Below are 17,350 nucleotides of genomic sequence, written 5' to 3'. Positions count from 1 at the left end.
GGAAGGAAGGAAGGAAGGAAGGAAGGAAGGAAAATGGAAGGAAGAAAAGAAGGTAGGAAGAAAAAGAAAATATAGTGCTTCAGATGTTTTAACTTCTAATGTGGTAAGTATCAATAGAACTCATAAAAACAAAAGCTCTTTGGAGGTGGAGAGTAGCTCAATAATTTTTGAAGACTGTAAAGATGTCCTCTGTAGTAAATAATGACTGTTTACTCAGTTGAATTAAATTGATTTGGTTTATTTTTAGGACACTTTTCCCCTGAATAAAATGCTCAACCCTACTTAACCCTTTTTACATTCTCAAAACCGTGGGCTTCATCAACGTTGTGAAAAAAAATCGAAAATTTTATAAGATCAAACAAGTCTTAATTTTCTTTCAAAAATAATTTCCTTTAAGGAAAAAAAATAAACTGCATTTGAGTTAATGATCTGTAATTTAATTCTTTTTCAGATGTTGCGAGGAAAAATAGTTTCCCACATTCCATTAAAGTCAGATTTTTCAAACACATATGACTGCAAACAGTCTGGACTCCAGTCTGCAGGGGTTGGTGAGTGTATTCCACATTCAATGAGAAAATCATCATTCACCCTTTGGTGGAAAAAAAAGAGAAGATTAAGGGAAACAGGAAGATTTTTTTTCTCTCTTCTAAATTAATGAAGTTAAATTCTCCTCAACTAGTCAAGTGTCCAGGAATACATTATCTGTCCACCTTGCCAGAGGGACAAGAGTATCCCTTTGAGTGCTTATCAATGATTATAAACACATTAGACATTGGAAACTACTCTTCTGTTTCCCAGTAATGACATTTTATACATGCTTGATGCAATATACAAGATCTGAAGCCAACTGGCAATTGTTCATGCAAGGTTGATCTGTTTGCATTTTTATGTCCTTCACACTTTTGTCATTTTCTAATTTTTCATGAATCTGAATTTGATTTTCAAATCCATCCTTGAGCTGAAGAATTAACTATCAAATTGTCCTCCACTATAGAAGGCTTCACAATCCTGATTAAATGTTGGGAACAGGGATAACTTACATTCATTCCTTTTTCTATAGCAGTTCATTTATCATGCAATGGTGGAGCATTATGGAATATTCTGATTAATGGCCTGTCTCTCTCCTTGGAATTTTATGTTCCAGCTTTAGCTTTAGTTGACTTTCAAAAAAATATTGAACCAACATAATATTTCACATAGTTATTGAAGTCTTACAAACCTAGAATCTATCTATCTGTAATCATGTTTCAATCTTAGAGCAATATTAGCCTTCATTTAACTATAATTTTCTTTTAGAGAAAGGTTATTTACCACTTTCTTTTTTCTATTACCTGAGTTACCTAATTTGTTCTTTAACTGAAAATGGCTTCATCATCCACGATCTATGGCGATGTTAGTTAAGTGGTATCTGTTTAGGGCGTAAAGTGATTCTATTTTTATCCAAAGACTATAAATCTTCTCTTGATCTAAGCTGGTCAGTTAGTTTAATCTAATTACTGGGGATACAAATATGAAAATGAAAGACAGTCACTTCCCTCAAGGAACTTATAATCTAATGGGGGAAGACAACACACAGAAAGAAGCTGAAAGGGGAGTTGTGAGGGGAGAGGGAACGTACCCAACATAGGGCACGATCAATTTCTGTCTAAAGGAGCATAGTTGGGTTAAGAGTTAAGAGAAAGCTATTCTGGGAGCCTTCTTTAAACGGAGGCTTTGGGAAAAGTTCTTTGTTCCTCCATCTAATCCTCCAATCAGAGGTAGTAGAGGGCACTGAGGGTATTGATGAGGTATGAGTACCAAAAATGATGCAATCTGGAAGCATAATGAGTTTGCTGAAAATGAGGCTCCTGGGGGCACAATGAAGTCCACTCCAAAGGTAAGAGGAAAAATGAAACAAGCATCTACTTAATTGAGATAGGTATTCTTGATTGGACTTTCATCTTATACATAATCACAAACCACCAATATGTGAGTGTTAGATTTAAGGTTCTTAAGTTATCTGAAAAATCACTGTTTTCATTATTTTTATGAGAAATACGTTATATGCTTTATAACACATTATCATACATATGTTATTATAAGGCAAAGTAATAAGAATTTATAAAGCGCTTACTACCAAGTATTATGTTAACAACTGGAGATAAAATGTAAGAAAGACAATTCCTGCCCTCAAGGAACTTACCATTCTAGGAGGGTAGACAACACAGAAAAAGGAGCAGGAAAGGTGGGAGGAGGGCAGAGTGTGAAAACACCTCTGGTGAGGCATGATGTTAAAGTCTGGAAAGCTAGAAGTAGAATCAGGAGAGGAATGAAAATAGGTCAATTGAGGATGGCCCCCAAAATAGAGGACCCATGAGGGACTCACCAATGGGAGAAGGTAATTTATATATTAACCTACTGTTTCTATTTTCATAGGTTTCTTTCAGTTTTAAATTAGGTTTTTTCTGTTTAGTTTTTTCCTTGTAATTTATAATGCATTTGTTTTTCCCAAATCATTATAACATATATGCATATGTATATGGTACATAGGCACATGTAACATACACATATGGTACATGTGTATAAAACACGTTTTATTTGTGTGTATATACACTTGTGTGTACATATGCAAGGATGTGTAACATAATGGACAAAAGACAACTTAAAATCAGGAAAGCCTGAGTTCAAGTTCTGCCTCAGTTATGGAATTTCCACATTGGTAGTGTCCTATGCCTATTATTACATAACTTTTAAAACATATTATGTTTTTACTATATCATGAATTGTAGTGTGGATGTGTCCTTAAGCTCTCAAAATCTCTTCCTGTAAGAGCTTAAATTTTTTTGCATGAGCAACTCTTTGTTACCTGAGGACAAGGCTAGTTAAGTCCCAAGAGGTTCATCTTCAGAAAAGTAACCACCAATAATAAATCTTTTTATTCACTGCAACTCAATAAAACTATCTACTACAGTATGGAAAAGTTAAACAGCAACCATGTGAGGAATAACCATCTCATAGAAATCACTGATTTCAATTCAGATCTGAAATACTTTTTTTTAATTTTGTTGACGATTTTTTTTATACCAGAATCATTTTCTTTTACAATCCTCCCTCCATTTGATGGAATGCTCTCTTATAACAAGGACCAGTTAAACAAAACTGATAGCACATATAACATCCATCCCTATAGTGCCCCACCTCTCTATTGGAAGTAGAGAAATGTGATTCTCTGGGACCAAGACTGGTCATTGAGTTTCATCTGAGATCAGCTACCTTTTCATTTTATTTTTAATACATTATTGTATAGTCACTGTGTATACTGTCCTCTTAGTTCTTCTTACTTCCCTACACATCAACTCACACAAGTCTTCCTGTGTTTCTCTGAATCCTTCAAATTTATCTATTCTTATTAATAAAATTGAATTATGTTCAGGTACCACAATTTCTCCTGTCATTCTCCAATTAATGGGCACCAGCTTTCTTTCTAGGTGTTCACTGCCATAAAAAGCACAGCTCTAAATTCACTTGGAACTTTTATATATGGTCATATTAGTCTAGGAATTCTGTGGTTAGCATCAGTCTTGTGGTCAAGAGAATGCATCAACTCATACAAGTTTTTCCGTCTTTCTCTCAATTACTCCTATTTACATGAAGAAAGTTTGCTCTGATATTTCCTAGCTTTGTTATGATGAGCATGACTCTTCACATCTCTCCACTTCCCCATCTATAAAGTGGGGATCATTTTTCTGCCACCTGCTTCACAAAGTAGCTGTAAAGAAAGCAAATTTTAAAGCATGGTAGAACCAAGAGGAAATTGTATGGAAGGTACCTGTCGTAGTGTGGGAAGAGCACGCACTAATTTTAGAGTCAGAAGATTGTAGATCACGGATTTACAGTGGGAAGGGACTTGACAGAATCCAGTTAGTCCAAATACCTCATGTTACAGATGAAGAAAGAGAGGCCCTGAGAGATTACCCAAGGTCACATAGGCAAAATATGAACCCAGAGGTAGAATTTGAACTCGACTCCCTTGACTCCAGAGCCAGTACTCTTTCCATTATCTTCTTGGGTTTGAATCCTTGCTCTGCCGCATAGTCTCTGTGTGACTGGCCCACTGACCCACCTTTCACACTTATTATCTGTATGAACTTGGGCTGCTCACAACCTACTTATATTTCAGTTTTTTCATCTATAAAATAGGATAACAATTCCCATGCTATTTCTCTCACAGGGCTGTTACAGTGAATAGAGAGTATTTTGTAAAGTGCAAACACTATATAAATACCAAGTGTTATTATTTCACTCTTAATATTGAAGCATAAAATGTATATGTGATTTCTGACAATTTTAATGTTAGGAGTTACATGTTTGCTACTATATGTACTGCACAAAGACTGAACAAAATCAAAGTGCTTATGTTAAAGTGATTTTTTTAAGATGAAAATCAGTATATCACCCTAGCTCAATGAGATTACTATCTACTACCGGGAGGTGACAAGGTGCAATTGAAGGACCATTGTATTTGGTATGAGAACCTAGATTCTGGCTCTATCACTTAGTGATGATATATCCTTGGGCAAATTACTTAACCTATTTGGGTCTACTTTGATTCATCTGTAAAATGTTAATTCTGAACTTTCCATCTAGCTCTACATCCATCTGTAATACTAGTAGCACCTGGAACACCTCTCTCTGATATGTAGATAGCAACATGGGGCAGCTAGGTGGCACACTGAATAGAGCACCAGCCCTGACGTCAGGAGGACCTGAGTTCAAATTCGACCTCTGACCAAACACTTGACACTTACTAGCTGGGCAAGTCACTTAACCCCAATTGCCTAAAAGCAAATAAATAAATAAATAAATAATATGCAGCAACACCTCAAGTTCAGAGTACTCTGTGGGTCTGCAGTCACACAAAATCACATATGGCTCACCAGCTCCTACTAATGAATTTACTTTTTTTCCCTAATCATTCAGAGGACACAATTAGTTCAAAATAAAGACATTTAATGAATTATCATAGTATTAAAGTAGTAATATCATCTGTCACCCACCAAAACAAAGAAAACCTGGGGTGTGCTCTTCTAAAAATGCATGCATTATCAGTAGAAGAGCAGATACTCAGAATGAATGTATGTAAGAATGAATGAAAGAATGAAAAGCATTAGGGGCAGCTAGATGGCACAGTGGATAGACAGGTGGCCCTGGATTCAGGAGGACCTGAGTTCAAATCCAGGCTCAGATACATAACACTTAATAGCTATGTGACCCTGGACGAGTCACTTAACCCCATTGCCTAGCCAAAAAAAAAAAATGAAAAGCATTTATTGAGAATTTATTACATGCAAAGCACTGTGATAAGCACTGAGGATACAAATGGAAAAGGAAGACAGTCCATGCTGTCAAGAAGCTCACATTCTAATGAGGGAGACAGCACATACGTAAGGCTTCAGCTGCAAGTCAGAGAAAAAGTTCCCAGGGTCCTTAGGGTACAGTGGAAAAGCAGCTGTTAATGCCTCTGTTTTAATGCCATTTCCACTAATAAAATGTTATGTATTTGTGATGCTGAAACATTTGCCAATACCAATGAGTTTGGTGGCAAGAACTTTCTCTTCTGAGTCTTTGGTAGCACCTGTTTGCCAGACTTCATTTCCCCAGAAGTTGTTTCCAAAGATGATAGCTGCCACAGCTGTCCTGGATGCATTGTTAATCCCAAGACTTCCATGCAAGGGCCTGAGTTTCTTCCTCAGAGTCTGAAGGGAGATGATGCTCAGTATAATGGTGAGGGTTTTACTAGCTTGGTGCAAGCTGCCTCCTGTCTCCATCTCCAGGTGCTTTGTTTCTTTAGCTAAACTGTCCCGTCAACCCTGTGGGGGTAGCAGATGGTCTTTCACGGGTGCATACATGTTAAGAATGTATGTGAACAGGCTACGTATATGAAAGGGCAGCTCAGACCTCCAAAGCAACTGGACCACCTGTGCCTTCTGATGACATCATTGTACCTATACCTGCAACCTTCTAGGCGCTAGCTGCAAACTGGTGGGCTTGTACCTGGATATCACATCATATCCCTGCTGTTCCTTGACTCCGAATGTCTTATGGACTTTGATACTTTCCCCAACTGAGCATTTTATTCTTCAGTTCTCCTGGTCTTCCTGGGCAATAAATGATTCTTGCTACCAACTTCTGGACTTCATCTCTTTAGGACCACCAGCCAGCCATTTGAGCTCCAGTCTGTTATGATATAGTGACCTGAAGTCTTGCCCTGATGAAAGGAGAGTTTTAGCTCTTTAACAATAGCCAGACCACACCCAGTAAGGAGGGTGGAGTTCTTCCTGGCTAGGATTAAATATTTTCTTTTTAAGTCCCATATCCAGGATAGATATAGAAATCCTCTTTCCCAGACTCTATCTGACTTGGAATTAGCTATATCCAAGAGCCTCTCTACCTTAGCTCAAAATGAATTAGAGTCAGAAAAAAATAATTGGAGAAGTTTGCTCCAGTCAGAAGGAAATAGAATTAGAGTAAAGACAATTCGTATCAGTCCAATGAGTAAGAATTCTCCACATTGGCCACAGATAGTGAAAGACTTTGGAAAGTGTGGATTTTCCTAAACTAGGAAGTTTTCTTTTTTCTTTTCTTCTTTTTAAACAGACAATGGAAAGCAAGCAAAGGTTTTTAAATAAAAGTAATATGTATAACTTGTGTCTTAGGAGAGTAACTTTGGCAGTTTTATGAAGGAAGCTGGGGAGACTGAGGGTAGAGTAAACAAGACAATACTACCCTGGTTTAGGTGACAGAATAATAAAGATTGGAACCAGAGAGGTGGAAGCAGGGATGGAAAAGACATGAGAGAGGTAGAATGAGCAGGATTAAAAACCTAGTTATTTGAGAAGGGAGAAAAGCAGAGAACAGTCAAAAGCAATGAAAAAAAAGAGCTACCATCAAGGGAGGAGGAAATACAGGAGAGAATTTCATTGAGTTTATGGAAGGTGAGAGTATCCAAAAGTAGGAGGCAGTCAACATTTTCAAATGTTGAAGTAAGGTCAAGGAAGATGAGGATAGAGAAAAGGTCACTAGATGTAGAAATAAGCTCATTGGTGACCTTCAACAGAAGAGTTGTAATAGCATGTTGGGGACAAAATCCAAATTGCAGAGGACTGGAGAATGAGTGGGTATTGAGAAAATGGAATAATATATATATATATAAAAATTATTTCTTGAAGTTAGGCAATGAAGGGGAGGGTGAAGAGGGAACTATAGCTAGGAAGGAAGTAATAGCATCAAAGGAAGGTTTTACATATTTGTAGACAGAGGCAAGGGGACAGTAGAGGGGGGTAAATTTACAATGCATAAAGTAGAGTGAAAATAATCAAGAAGTGAAGACAGGGGACAGGATCAGACAGACTTGGAGGAGTTAGACTCAAAAAGAAAACAAAGCACAAGAGACTCTGTGTAGTAAAGATGTAAGTAGCACTGGCCATACATGTCTTCCCCACATATGTGCCCCACTTCCCTTGTACTCTACGTTTGAGCTTACTCTTCCCGGAAACACTGTGTGCATTTGCAAGAGAGTCTGTGTCCAGGTTTAAGAGGTAGATGTTTTAAAGATACTATTTTTCAATCTGTCCCCTCCGTAAATGCCTTTTCTTGGAGATAATTGTGGTGACCAGCTGACTGGTAAAGGGAAGAACAAATAAAGGGTAAGGAGGGTATGCCCTTTAACCTCAAGGAAGAATCTGCCATTTGGAGTCCCAACCCACCAGTGAGAGGGCAAATTGGGGTAGTATCAGAGAGGGGGAGGTACAAAGAGCTAAAGTACTTTAAGATACCTAACTATAGGCTATTATTAGGATCTTAAGCTGACATTTTAAAATAAGAAGCATATGAAGATTGTAATGCTGTTTCTCAGTTATATGAAAAGTAAGAAAATCAATTACTTGAGTCATTAAAGCTATAAGGGACAAGGCAACAGGGAATATGTTAGAGTAAGAATGCTTGTGTTGGCAGAATATTGAAACTGAGGCTCTCAGATTATATAACTCTTCATTTCTACTTAGTTGAACTTTGTTTAAATTCATTTGGCTTCAGTCGTTCATTTGGAACATCTACTCTAAAGACACTTGGTAGCTCCACTGTGTAATCTAATAAAGCACTTGATGAACTTCTAAGTGCTCTAATTCCACTTCTTGTCTAGCATGTGCTGACACAACACTTCACACTGCCTTTCCTAATGTGTTTGCTTGGGAAATTCCAGGATCAGCAGCGGTTTGAGGGGGGGGAGAAATGAATAAAGTGGTATTGGAACACTGAGAGCCTGAAAAATATCACGTCCAACATATTTACTTCTGCCTGTTCTGCTCTCCCTTTCTCTGATCAGAATAATAGAGAATAGAAGGGGCAGTTTGGTATAGTGGGTAGAACCTTGGATTATATGTTTCAGCATAGCTGAGTTCCAATCCTTGCCCTTGCACATGGGTAACACTTTACCTTTCTTGCCTCAGTTTTTTCATACATAAGATGAAAGGTTTGGATTAGACTAGAACAGTGGTGGAGAACCTGCCGCCTTGAAGCCACATGTGGTTTTCTAGATCCACAAGTACAACCCTTTGACTGAATCCATTACAGAACAAATCCTAAAGGGTTTGTAAAATTTGGATTCAGTCAAAAGACTACACTTCAGGATCCAGAAGGCCACCAAGGCTACAGGTTCCCCAACCCTGGACTAAAAATTCTCTAAGGTCTGCTCCAGCTCTATGAATTTTTTTTATTCAGGGTTGAAAATAAAATTAATTTGGATTGCTTTTGCATTCATTGTGGTGTACAACATTCTTATTTCTAAGATTGGGAAACTTACTTGCATTAGGTATCTCATGACGGCAGTCCTCTAAAGAAGTAAACCTTTGGAAACCTTCAAGTGCTGAAGAAATATGAGCTATTCTTATTATATAGAAAAAAATAAGACAAGTTTACTAATTACTAAAACATGAAATAATAATCATCTATATCACAAGTTCATCTAAGCATCCCACTCTGGTGTAATGTAGCCATTGGTTGCAGCAATTTATATAGAGCTCTAAGTGAGTTTGACAAGTTTTAAGTGAGGAGATTTGATCTGTTTTACTTTTCTTTTCAATTCCAGCCACTGGTTGCAAAGCCCTCTTCAAATAAGTGATTATGTGGTCATTAAGAATCCTTACAAATTGGAGGGGGGGAAGGGAAGCCATATACAAAACTTATATCTCCAAAATAAATTTATTATTTTACTCAGACTACTGAGGCTTCAGGAAGACTGAATATAAGAGTGAGATGCTACCTATATTCTTCCATATATGTGACCAGCTTTGGATAATGACTGAATGTGGCATTTTGAAAGATGGCTTATGCCTGCTTCTTATTTTTCTATAGGAATAGTTCCATCTCTCTTCTATGTGATAGAGATGCTCCCACCTTTTAAGGGTTCCAAGATGGTTATTGGTGAAGAGCAACATGTTATCTATTATCTACATTTCCATATCCATGGTTTGGGATCTCTGTGGTCAATAGTTAGTTGAGAGGAATGAGAATAGGGAAGTGTGATATTTCCTAGTTTACTCAAGATTAACTAACAAGGGAGATGTGGAGGATCTTCTCTATGATTTCAGGCTCAGTAATGCCATTTGGGCCTAGATGATACTTATTGATATGGGGAAACAGGGTACACCTCAGTTAGTTTCATGGATAAACAAAACAAGCAAGAAGTAATTAAAACTACATAGGCAGCCAACTAATGTGGACATGAATCTTTCTAGGGAGTTCTGCTTTTGAATTGCCCTGCGAGTAGCAAGATGATGACCTTGAGTTATTCTCTCTGAGTGAGAATCATATGCCTTTTAGAGGTTCTCATGGCTTTTTTTTTCCCTTTGGGAATTTAAAAAGAAATATTAACTCAGGTCCTGAAGGGGGAGAAGAGCCCTAACTATTAATATAGGTACATATAAATATGTGTCATGTATATATTCTTTATCAGATTAATGCACTTTCCCTTTAAGACTTGTTACTGAGTAAAGTATATTTTGCTTCGAGTTCAAAAAGAAACAGATTCTCTGAGTGATTGACATACTTACTAAGGATTGAGTCTGACTGCTGCTGCTGCTGAGTTCTCAATATGACAAGTTATAGTAAACCAGGGAAATATAGATACCACAACTGTTGTATGATTTTGGTACCAATGCAGTTTGTCTGATTATAGATGGAAGATGATGTGATCAACAATTATAAGCTAAGGTGAGATACCTCAGAATCATCACCCAAAAAGAACAGGGGCACAAACACCGAGATGAAAGGACAGATTTCAGAATTGCATTAGCTAAGTCTGAAAGCTGGAAGCGATAAGTATTACAACTTCTATTGATGAGTGCATTTGAGCACAGGGACAAATTAGCAGCAGAATGAAAGAAGTCAAATAATGGATCAATTAGTTTGGTTGAAATGCCACATATAGTGAGACATCAGTCAATCTTAAGCATGGATCAACTCAACTTAACATTGGAAGCATCTATTCAATACAGAAGTTATATTAATACATCAGGACTTTTTATGGATAGAGGACATCAAAGTTCATAGTTCCAGAGTAGTGAGTTATCCTGAGTACAAGGGTTTTCGTCACTCATGTGTTTCTTCAGGAAGTTTTTGTAAGTTTATGCCCACTCTCACAGATATTAAGTGCATTGATGGGATAATTTAAACTAGATTTATGTGTGGATTGGGGTGTCTTAAGTATTCTTTTATTTGTTTTGATATGTATATGTGTGTGTGTGTGCGCTCACGCATCTATGTATCTTTATGGATAAATAAATGCTTGTTTTTATGTTATTATTGTCAGTAGCTGATTGTGTAAATACAAACACCTCAATGGGAGATCAAAAACTACTTAGTGAGGAGGGGTCGTGTGTTTCACCTCAACAGTTTTTACCGCCACTAATCTGAGAGAGTTTGAGTGCAGTCACATGTAGTAGTAGAATGCCTAGGAATCTAGGCATTCTGGTAGAAGAGAAAGTTTGAGTGAGGGAGTGAATTCAGATAATGGGTAGGTGTGCACATGCACAAGTGAGAGGTATGAGACATTATAATGTGGGTGACAACCTCATGCACCCATTATATGTCAATGTTCCCCAGAAGAAAGGCACCTTGAATTACCAAATTCTACAAAGCAAATATATCCTAGCACACGTCATAACAAAGTTCCCAAAACCACATACCAAGCTTTTTCCCTTGGGATAGTGCTTATAAATGAGATGAAGGGGATAGTCATAGTTTTACACTTACACAATATATAACATCAACACGTAGTGACCAAAAAAAAAACCCTTAGGAAGGAAGAGAAGGGCAGTCACCTGTTCCATTAATTATTTATTTTCAACTTTCGTCTACTTCCTGCTAAGCTGTCACTTCTGATGTAAAAGAATATTATGCTGAGACTGAAATGGATGGGGCAAATGAGTGAAAGTGACCAGGATCAGATCTCTGGGGCTGATTTGCAATCCTTAACCTTGAGGAAATAATTTCCCACAGAGCAGCTGAGGTGATACCCTTTCCAAATCTTACCATTACAATATTTGCAAACCTAGTTGATACCACACACCTGCCTAGGGAAACTTGCTGAGATAGTTTAACAAGAAATATCTTGCTCAGAGATTAATGTCCAGTTCCAACAAAGAAAACTTGAAAGTGTTTAAACAGTCACAAGTCTATTTGTGGAAACCAATTTTTGAAAAGAAAAACCCTGGAAATGAAATACAACACATTAGAAACTTTTTGCGTATTTTGAGCTAAATAGGACTTTATAGGTCATCCAGTCCAGCACCTCTTATTTTGCAAATGGGAAAATGCAGGCTCCTCACCAGGGAAGCTGAAGATCACACATATTCAATAATAAAAATTTCTTTCTCCATATTCCACCAATTCTTAAAAACCCTTGGATTTTTGTAACTAATTGAAACATAGAACAGTGTTTTTATTTATTTTTCTCTCTGGTGTGTTTATGTTTCATGTGCATTTTAATAGTATTTATGTATTTTGTTTATCTCTATGGTGTGTTTGCACATCTTCTACAATACCTACCAAGTTCTATTCATACTTACGTAGAAAATTGAATTTAGAAATTACATAAGGGTTTAACACCCCTTTTTTTCTAGATCCATAAAAGGGAACCAGCTGATACTTTCATCCTTTTGTTTTTGTGTATTCCATTCTGAGGAGACCAGGAACATGGGATTGGCTTTTGGTCTCTTATGAAATATGAGTTGTTCACACTTTTGCAATTTATAAAGGATATTCCTCTCAACGAACTTGGGAGGTAGATGCTACAAATGTTATTATTCCCATTTTATAAATAAAAAAGTAAGGTTCAGGAAATGACTTGCCCAATGTCACTCAGCCAATAAGCAATGAAGCTAAGATTTAAACCTCCTGACTCCTAACTCTTCCTAGTTACCAAGCTATCTCTTATGCTGCCTTTAGTCCTTTATATCTAATATTTACATAACATTTACTATATGATAGGCACTGTGCTATTTGATCCTCATAGCAGCCCTGAAAGGTAGTTTATTAACCCCATTTTACAGTTGAGGAAACTGAGGCAAACACAGGTTGACTTGTGAAGGGTCACATCACAAATAAGTGTCAAAGACCAGATTTTAAGTCATCTTCTTGACTCCAGACCTAGTGTTAGACTGCACCACCTAGCTGCTGATAATGATTACTCAGAAAATGAGATGATGCAAACGTAGTCAAGTCAATGAGAATTTATTAAGCACCTTCTATGTACCAGACCCTGTGTGAAACAATGGGGATACAAAGAAAGGAAAAAACACTCTCTGCCCTCAAGAAACTTACAGTCTAGTGGCAGAGACAACACGTAAACAGCTATGTACAAACAAAAATGTACAGGCTCAACTGGAGACAGATAATCTCAGATTAGCTACCTTCTTTGGGTCTCATCAATTTCTAAGACCACTTTTAGCTTTATATGTGTGTGTACTCTTCACTCCAGTATTTAAAGGTATCTTTACTGCCCATTCCTTCCCGGTGTGTTAGCAATCTGCAATTCTTTGCAATCCATTTCTTTTGAAAATATAATATATATTACATTTAGGCAAATGGGGCTAACTGCTAATAGCTCCTATCTCTTCTAAGATCTGAAAACCTTTACTACATCTAGTTTTCCCCTATGCTACCCATAACTATAGAGTTAACTCATTTTCAAGAAAAACAAAATGTTCACAGTATTGGAAGAATCATAAATCCCAAGACACCAGGGCCATAAATGACCACTTGGATCATCTGCTCTAAGCTTCTTACATTTTACAGCACAACATCCTCCCATCTCTTTCCAGATTTGGTCAAGCTTGTCTTTTAAAAGGGTAAGATTAATTTCTTGGGGTTATTAATATCTCAGCTCAGACATACCAGGCACTGTGTTTGCTTTCCAATCTTGAAACAACTCTAAAAATTGTTGCTACAGTGATTTGTGAATGATGGCATGTGTTAGTTTCATTCCCACTCCCTCAACTGAAGTTAGTTTATCTTAGTATACACACATGAGTCAAAGTGCTTTGCCTAATCAGGTTTCAGAGTGCTCAATCAACAAAATTCATTAGGGAGCTACTTATGTGCCAGACACTGTGCTTGGTGCTAAAGGTAGAGTTTCAAATGAAACAATCCCTGACTTCAAGGAGTTCACATTCTACCAAATTATATATTATGCACTGCTTCTCAAATTACTTTTTATATCCATAATGGGGCTTGATTAAGGACTTATGTGCATGTTATTTTTCAAAATGCCTTTATATTTTCGTTTTCTTAATTCAATTTTATTTTATTTTCAGTTCTAAATTCTCCTTTTCTCCTTTCCCCATCCACTGAGACGGTAAGAAAAATAAAGCCCATTACAAATATGTATAGTTAAATAAAACAAATTACCCATATTACCCACTTCAAGGAAGGAAGGAGGGAGGGAGGAGAAAAAAGAAAATAAAATATTCCTCAATTTGTCTTGTGAGTCTAACAGCACTCTATCTGGAGGGGAATAGCTTCTTTCACTATGAGCCCTTTGAAATTGTGGTTGATTAGTGCATTGATCAAAATTCCCACATCTTTCAAGGTTGATTATCTTTATAATATCACTACTGTAAAAAAAATGTTCTACTCCTTCTGTTCATTTCCCTTTGCATCAGTTTATGGAGGTCTTTCCAGGTTTTTATGAAACCATTTTCTTTATTGTTTCTTACAGCACATTAATATTCTATCATATTCATATACTGTTAACTTATTCAGCCATTCCCCAACTTATATTACCTTTATATTTTCATAGCACAATCCTCACCATAGTTGTAGTAAAACCCTGGTAAGGTTAGTTTGGCCCATGATACCCGTAGGAAAAAAAGGGAAAAGTATGTCCCAGGAGAGAGCCACCATCCTCAGGGTCTCAAATCTAAAAGAATTTTTTTCTATCTTATTGTTAATTTAAGCAAATTTTTCTTGGTGATCTATTATGATTTCTTGAATACGTTAGTGGATATGTGATATTTTTATTGCAAATCTTTAATCAGTTTGCAACTGTTCTTTAAGAATTATCAAGGCCAAACTATTCATTACTCACAGTCAATTTGCTGGAGATATCCTACCCTTTACTTAACTAGAAGCTATACTGGTATTCAGACAGCAAACATAGACACTGGAGGTTTCTAATTGACTTCCTAATAGATAAGAACCTGGAAAAACTTGAATGACCAATTTCTTCCAATATGTCAATGGCTGCTAGAGGATTGTATTTCATCTTATTCTGTAATTGCCTATTAAATAAGCTTGTGGCTGATATTTGAGGTCATCCACAATCTGCTGTCAACCTACTTGTCTAGCCTCATCTCAGAACATTACCTTTCATGTATTCTCTGTGTTATAAAACAATATTCTGCTCCATTCACTTTTTTTTTTCTCCCATCTCCTTGCGTCCTTAACTCATATCATCCTCCATGCCTGGAATGGAATCCTACTCCATCTGTTTCTTTTAAAGTTTCTCTTGTTTCACGACCCAAGTCAGATGCCACTACCTCCATGAAACCTTCTCTCACCCCACCTCTGCCAAGTGAAAGAAGTCTCACCATTCTCATAAATCTTTGTCTTACTTTTCTTTACACGATGTATGTCTTTATATCTGTACTAATCCATCTAATATGCACAGTTGTTCATTGGAAATAGTGTTGGATTTGGAATCAGAGGACTTGGGCTCAAATATATACTGCAATATGTACTTTTTTATATTCAAATACCATAATTTGTTTAGCCACTTCCCATTTGATGGGAACATCTATTGTTTCCAGTTGTTTGCCACTGCAAAAAAGAGTGGCAATAAATATTTTTGTGCAGATCAATCCTTTTCTTCCTTCTTCAAAATCTTTGGAGTATAGGCCTAATAATGATATTCACTGGGTCAAAGAGTATGCAACTTTTAGTTAAGTAATTTTGGGGAAATAGTTCCAAATTGCTTTCCAAAATGGCTATACCAATTAAAAGTGCCATCAACAATGCATCAATGTTCCTGTTTCCATATAGCCCCTCCAACATTTGTTGTTTTTCTTTTTTGTCAGCTTTGACAATCTGATGACTATGGGGTGGAACCTCAGAATTGCTTTAATTTGTGTTTCTCTAATTATTAGCAATCTGGAGACTTTTCATATGGTTCCCTTGAAAACTGCTTGTTTATATCCTTTGACCATGTGTCAGTTTGGGATATCTCATATATTTATCTTTCTCAAAAGCAAAGCTGATAATGCTTCTATCGTTGCACCTGGCTTTGTACATAGTGAATGTCTAGTAAGTGTCAGGTAGAATTGGATGCCATTGATAACAAATGTTTAGCACCATAAGCAATGCTACTGTTGTGTTATACCAGGCTAATATTATCATGTGATATTTAAATTATTTTTCTATATCTGATGTAACTTACATAAAGCCATGATAAAAACAAAGCAAACATCCAAAATGCCTGCTTCCTCCCTATGCTGTCCTATTGTCTTTTCTTTGTACTTTCTCTGGTGATTCTCTTTCAACTCAGACCTCACCAAAGTTATAGTAAAACCTTGATAAAGTTAATTTGGCCTATGAAACTCATAGGAATTGAGGGGAAAGGTAAGTCCCAGGAGAAAGCCACCATCCTCAGGGTCCCATCACTATAGCATTACTTTCCTAAAGTCCAATACACACACACACACACACACCACACACACACACACACAAAACTTGAAAAGGCAAGCACAAGACCACTCCTTCTCCCAACACTACTGTAACCACAATCAGATTGTTGTCTGTGGTCTCCGAGCTGTTTTTTCCCTAAGTTAAAAATACCTAGTCACAGCTTTTAACATACAAAAAGATGAATTTCCTCTTACACAAAAAAGAGTCAGTATGTATATAGTTTTATAAATATTGTTTGAGGAATCAACAAAATCTGAGTTCTATTGCCAGATTTTCTACTTACTAGTCATAGGACTTTCCATCTAAAGCCCTTTACAATCTGGGCCCTTCCTATCTTTCTTGTTTTTTTATACTCTTTTCAGGTCTACTCACTCTATAATCCAGCTACACTGGCCTATTTGCTGTTCTGCACACAAAATACTTCCTCTCTAGATTCCATTCATTTGCACTGGCTCTCCCATATACCCAAAATGCACTCCCTCCTTACCTCTTACTATTGGCTTCCTAGCTTCCTTTAAGATTTAATTAAAATCTTTGATAAAATCAAAGACCCCAGCTTCTGGGATAAGAACCCACTCTTTGAAAAAAACTGCTGGAAAAACTGGAAAAGAATATGGCAGAAACTAGGCATAGACCAAAATCTCCCACCATATACCAAAATAAAGTCAAAATGGGTTCATGATTTAGATATAAAGGCTGATACTGTAAGCAAACTGGGAGAACAAGGAATAGTTTGCCTATCAGATCTATGGAGAACAGAAGAATTCATGACCAAACAAGAGACAGAAAACATTACAAAAAGCAAAATGGATAATTTTGATTACATTAAATTGAAAAGTTTTTGCAGAAACAAAGCCAATGCAACTAAGATTAGAAGGAAGATAGAAAATTGGGAAAGAATTTTTACAACCAATCTCTCAGATAACGCCCTCATTTCTAAAATGTATAGAGAATAAAGGGGGGCAGCTAGGTGGCACAGTGGATACAGCACTGGCCCTGGATTCAGGAGGAGTTCAAATCCAGTCTCAGACACATAACACTTACTAGCTGTGTGACCCTGGGCAAGTCACAACCCCATTGACTAACCAAAAAAAGAAAAAGGGAATTATGACAAATTTATAAGAATACAAGC

Source organism: Phascolarctos cinereus, unplaced genomic scaffold (genome assembly GCF_003287225.1).
Source record: "Phascolarctos cinereus isolate Bilbo 61053 unplaced genomic scaffold, phaCin_HiC Scaffold_4;HRSCAF=312, whole genome shotgun sequence".
Classification (NCBI taxonomy): Eukaryota; Metazoa; Chordata; class Mammalia; order Diprotodontia; family Phascolarctidae; genus Phascolarctos; species Phascolarctos cinereus.
Note: the sequence above shows the minus strand (reverse complement) of the source record.